This window comes from Coregonus lavaretus, assembly GCF_964263955.1.
Source record: "Coregonus lavaretus genome assembly, contig: HAP1_SCAFFOLD_641, whole genome shotgun sequence".
Classification (NCBI taxonomy): domain Eukaryota; kingdom Metazoa; phylum Chordata; class Actinopteri; order Salmoniformes; family Salmonidae; genus Coregonus; species Coregonus lavaretus.
Genome location: NW_028166765.1, coordinates 15,137 through 21,331, shown reverse-complemented (window position 1 = coordinate 21,331; position 6,195 = coordinate 15,137).

Here is a 6,195-nt window from a genome sequence, read left to right as displayed (position 1 = left end):
GGGCTGGGACGGTGATGAAGAGGGTGGTGGGCTGGGACGGTGATGAAGAGGGTGGTGGGCTGGGACGGTGAGGAAGAGGGCGGTGGGCTGGGACGGTGAGGAAGAGGGCGGTGGGCTGGGATGGTGAGGAAGAGGGCGGTGGGCTGGGACGGTGAGGAAGAGGGCGGTGGGCTGGGACGGTGAGGAAGAGGAAGAGGGCGGTGGGCTGGGATGGGGAGGAAGAGGAAGAGGGTGGTGGGCTGGGATGGGGAGGAAGAGGAAGAGGGTGGTGGGCTGGGATGGGGAGGAAGAGGGTGGTGGGCTGGGACGGTGATGAAGAGGGCGGTGGGCTGGGACGAAGAGGGCGGTGGGCTGGGACGGTGAGGAAGAGGGTGGTGGGCTGGGACGGTGAGGAAGAGGGTGGTGGGCTGGGACGGTGATGAAGAGGAAGAGGGCGGTGGGCTGGGACGGTGAGGAAGAGGGTGGTGGGCTGGGACGGTGATGAAGAGGAAGAGGGCGGTGGGCTGGGACAGTGATGAAGAGGGCGGTGGGCTGGGACGGTGATGAAGAGGGCGGTGGGCTGGGACGGTGATGAAGAGGGCGGTGGGCTGGGACGGTGATGAAGAGGAAGAGGGTGGTGGGCTGGGACAGTGATGAAGAGGAAGAGGGTGGTGGGCTGGGACGGTGATGAAGAGGGTGGTGGGCTGGGACGGTGATGAAGAGGGTGATGGGCTGGGACGGTGAGGAAGAGGGTGGTGGGCTGGGACGGTGAGGAAGAGGGCGGTGGGCTGGGACGGTGATGAAGAGGGCGGTGGGCTGGGACGGTGATGAAGAGGAAGAGGGCGGTGGGCTGGGACAGTGATGAAGAGGGCGGTGGGCTGGGACGGTGATGAAGAGGGTGGTGGGCTGGGACGGTGATGAAGAGGGCGGTGGGCTGGGACGGTGATGAAGAGGGCGGTGGGCTGGGACGGTGATAAAGAGGGCGGTGGGCTGGGACGGTGAGGAAGAGGTGGTGGGCTGGGACGGTGATGAAGAGGGTGGTGGGCAGGGACGGTGATGAAGAGGGCGGTGGGCTGGGACAATGATGAAGGGGAAGAGGGTGGTGGGCTGGGACAGTGATGAAGAGGGTGGTGGGCTGGGAAGATGATGAAGAGTGGTGTTTAAAGGCGTTGATTGTAGATCTGTCCCAAATGGTACCCTATTCCCTGTAGTCCCTGGTCAAAGGTAGTGCAACCCATAACCCCTGGGGCTGGTCTCATGAAGCACAGGACAGGAAGCAGGAAGTGACTGAGGCTGAGAGAGAGGAGACCAGGGGTCGTAGGTACTAGTAACACTCCTGCTCTGACACTGATACAAATGGCCCCACATCTGCATCCCAAATGGCAACCTGTTCTCTATGTAGTTCACTACTTTTGACCAGGCCTTGCATAGAGCTCTGTTCAAAAGGAGTGCACCATATAGGGACTAGGGTGCCATTTCAGACGCAGGGAGCCTCTCTTCCAGTGAGGAGTGTGTGGCTGCATGTTAGGGTGAGTCAAACTACAGCCTCTACTGCAGTGAGGGGGGCTAGTATCTAAAGGGTGTCTACTCCAGTGAGGGGCTAGTATCTAAAGGGTGTCTACTCCAGTGAGGGGCTAGTATCTAAAGGGTGTCTACTCCAGTGAGGGGGGCTAGTATCTAAAGGATGTCTACTCCAGTGAGGGGGGCTAGTATCTAAAGGGTGTCTACTCCAGTGAGGGGCTAGTATCTAAAGGGTGTCTACTCCAGTGAGGGGGGCTAGTATCTAAAGGGTGTCTACTCCAGTGAGGGGCTAGTATCTAAAGGCTGTCTACTCCAGTGAGGGGCTAGTATCTAAAGGGTGTCTACTCCAGTGAGGGGCTAGTATCTAAAGGGTGTCTACTCCAGTGAGGGGGGCTAGTATCTAAAGGATGTCTACTCCTGTGAGAGGGGCTAGTATCTAAAGGGTGTCTACTCCAGTGAGGGGGGCTAGTATCTAAAGGGTGTCTACTCCAGTGAGGGGGGCTAGAATCTAAAGGGTGTCTACTCCAGTGAGGGGCTAGTATCTAAAGGGTGTCTACTCCAGTGAGGGGGGCTAGTATCTAAAGGATGTCTACTCCTGTGAGAGGGGCTAGTATCTAAAGGGTGTCTACTCCAGTGAGGGGGGCTAGTATCTAAAGGGTGTCTACTCCAGTGAGGGGGGCTAGAATCTAAAGGGTGTCTACTCCTGTGAGGGGGGCTAGTATCTAAAGGGTGTCTACTCCAGTGAGGGGGGCTAGTATCTAAAGGGTGTCTACTCCAGTGAGGGGCTAGTATCTAAAGGGTGTCTACTCCAGTGAGGGGGGCTAGTATCTAAAGGATGTCTACTCCTGTGAGAGGGGCTAGTATCTAAAGGGTGTCTACTCCAGTGAGGGGGCTAGTATCTAAAGGGTGTCTACTCAAGTGAGGGGGGCTAGAATCTAAAGGGTGTCTACTCCTGTGAGGGGGGCTAGTATCTAAAGGGTGTCTACTCCAGTGAGTGGGGCTAGTATCTAAAGGGTGTCTACTCCTGTGAGGGGGGCTAGTATCTAAAGGGTGTCTACTCCAGTGAGTGGGGCTAGTATCTAAAGGGTGTCTACTCCAGTGAGGGGCTAGTATCTAAAGGGTGTCTACTCCAGTGAGGGGGGCTAGTATATAAAGGGTGTCTACTCCAGTGAGGGGCTAGTATCTAAAGGGTGTCTACTCCAGTGAGGGGGGCTAGTATCTAAAGGGTGTCTACTCCATTGAGGGGCTAGTATCTAAAGCGTGTCTACTCCAGTAAGGGGGGCTTGTATCTAAAGGGTGTCTACTGCAGTGAGGGGGGCTAGTATCTAAAGGGTGTCTACTCCAGTGAGGGGCTAGTATCTAAAGGGTGTCTACTCCAGTGAGGGGCTAGTATCTAAAGGGTGTCTACTGCAGTGAGGGGCTAGTATCTAATGGGTGTCTACTCCAGTGAGGGGGGCTTTTATCTAAAGGGTGTCTACTCCAGTGAGGGGCTAGTATCTAAAGGGTGTCTACTCCAGTGAGGGGGGCTAGAATCTAAAGGGTGTCTACTCCAGTGAGGGGCTAGTATCTAAAGGGTGTCTACTCCAGTGAGTGGGGCTAGTATCTAAAGGGTGTCTACTCCATTGAGTGGGGCTAGTATCTAAAGGGTGTCTACTCCAGTGAGGGGCTAGTATCTAAAGGGTGTCTACTCCAGTGATGGGGGCTAGTATCTAAAAGGTGTCTACTTCAGTGAGTGGGGCTATTATCTAAAGGGTGTCTACTCCAGTGAGGGGGGCTAGTATCTAAAGGGTGTCTACTCCAGTGAGGGGGGCTAGAATCTAAAGGGTGTCTACTCCAGTGAGGGGCTAGTATCTAAAGGGTGTCTACTCCAGTGAGTGGGGCTAGTATCTAAAGGGTGTCTACTCCATTGAGTGGGGCTAGTATCTAAAGGGTGTCTACTCCAGTGAGGGGCTAGTATCTAAAGGGTGTCTACTCCAGTGATGGGGGCTAGTATCTAAAAGGTGTCTACTTCAGTGAGTGGGGCTATTATCTAAAGGGTGTCTACTCCAGTGAGGGGCTAGTATCTAAAGGGTGTCTACTCCAGTGACGGGGGCTAGTATCTAAAGGGTGTCTACTCCAGTGAGGGGCTAGTATCTAAAGCTTGTCTACTCCAGTGAGGGGGGCTAGTATCTAAAGGGTGTCTACTCCAGTGAGGGGGGCTAGTATCTAAAGGGTGTCTACTCCATTGAGGGGCTAGTATCTAAAGCTTGTCTACTCCAGTGAGGGGGGCTAGTATCTAAAGGGTGTCTACTCCAGTGAGGGGGGCTAGTATCTAAAGGGTGTCTACTCCAGTGAGTGGGGCTAGTATCTAAAGGGTGTCTACTCCAGTGAGGGGCTAGTATCTAAAGGGTGTCTACTCCAGTGAGGGGCTAGTATCTAAAGGGTGTCTACTCCAGTGACGGGGGCTAGTATCTAAAGGGTGTCTACTCCAGTGACGGGGGCTAGTATCTAAAGGGTGTCTACTCCAGTGAGGGGCTAGTATCTAAAGGGTGTCTACTCCAGTGAGTGGGGCTAGTATCTAAAGGGTGTCTACTCCAGTGAGTGGGGCTAGTATCTAAAGGGTGTCTACTCCAGTGAGGGGGGCTAGTATCTAAAGGGTTTCTACTCCAGTGACGGGGGCTAGTATCTAAAGGGTGTGTACTCCAGTGAGGGGCTAGTATCTAAAGGGTGTCTACTCCAGTGAATGGGGCCTAGGGGCTACTAGGCCTAAAATGTCTCTGACTTGACTGTGTCTGTTGTGTTGAGACTTGCCTGAAGAAATGAAGATGCTTTTGAGGTTTCAGAGAGAATACTAGTCCTGTTACATTACATAATAATAATAATAATAATAATATGCAATTTAGCAGACGCTTTTATCCAAAGCGACTTACAGTCATGCGTGCATAAATTTTTTGTGTATGGGTGGTCCCGGGGATCGAACCCACTATCTTGGCGTTACAAGCGCCGTGCTCTACCAGCTGAGCTACAGAGGACCACATGGGAGGTGTCCCAAAGGGCACCATATTCCCTTTTGAGTGCCCTACCTATGGACCCTGGTCAAAATCAGTGCATTTGAAACGCACACATAGGTCTATCTCCTAATACAAAAGGCCTTACACCTAATCACGTTGTGCTTTAGGACAGGGGATTTAAAACTGGTGTCGGTTGTACTGCAGGGGGTCCACAATGTTTGGATTTTTTTTTGGGGGGGTGACAAATAATGATTTTATGAATATCGCTAGCTGCAACAGAATACTATCCCGGACACCATGTTTATGTCTCTGCATCCAGTATGAAGGAAGTTAGAGGTAGTTTCACGAAGCCAATGCTAACTAGCATTAGCGCAATGACTAAAAGTCTACAGGAACAGTTAGCATGCAAGCTGTTCCTGTTAGTCCGACTCCTGTTAATCTGACTACTAAAGTAGATAAATGGCTTCATGTCTCTAACTATCCCTTTAATATGGAGGAAATTAGTCATTGGCGCTAATTACAGGTTATTTTTCTGTATAGAAAATCCTTAGGCGGGCCGTCTAAGTGGTAATTTTTGGGATGGAAAGATTGTTTTGTGTCAATTTTAAACGACCAAAACCAGATAGAAAGCATTCAGAAAAGATATTGAACTCTAAATCTTTTTTACAGAACACCATCTTTGAGAACTAGCAATCAAATAAAAGCCAGACAGTCCGGGCGAATCAAATTCCAAAAACCAGGCATTCAGGGGCACGTGGCCATTGATTTAGTTGAACAGAGCAACACAGCATTAGCCATGGCAAAATGCATAGAATTGTAGGGAAATAGCTTTAAAACTGCAAAATGTTATTTTGGCTAAACAATTTACTTTTTTTTTAATTGCAAAAAATATGGTTTACAACAGCAACATTTTCTCTACGCCGCCAAGATACATTTCTAGCTAATAGACTTTTAGTTGACACGTCCTCTTTGAAATGAACTGTGGGAAGGTCAAAATAATGAAACTCTACCAGATCTATTCATTTAAAATGTTCATTACTTCTACTTGCCATTTGTATTATTTACGTGATGTGACTTTGAATGTTTTTGCTAACATGATGGGGGTCCCTGGGTCGTGGGTGTGCCTGGTCGAGGGGGTCCCTGGGCGGGGGTCCCTGGGTCGTGGGTGTGACTGGGCGGGGGTCCCTGTTCAAGACCGTGCTTTAGACGGTGGCTGTAACGGCATAACTCCCAGGGTCTGTGTGTCTTAAATGCCCCCCTATTCACTATAGGACACTACTTCAATGGCCCCCTATTCACTATAGGACACTACTTCAATGGCCCCCTATTCACTATAGGACACTACTTCAATGGCCCCCTATTTCGTATATAGACCCATGGGGCGGCGCACAATTGGCCCAGCGTCGTCCAGGGTAGGGGAGGGAATGGCCAGCGTCGTCCAGGGTAGGGGAGGGAATGGCCAGCGTCGTCCAGGGTAGGGGAGGGAATGGCCGGCAGGCATGTAGCTCAGTTGGCAGAGCATGGCGTTTGCAACGCCAGGGTTGTGGGTTCGATTCCCACGGGGGGCCAGTATGAAAAAATAAATAATGTATGCACTCACTAACTGTAAGTGGCTCTGGATAAGAGCGTCTGCTAAATGACTAAAATGTAATATAGTGCGCTGTGGGGAATAGGGGGCCATTTCAGACGCACTGTGGGGAATAGG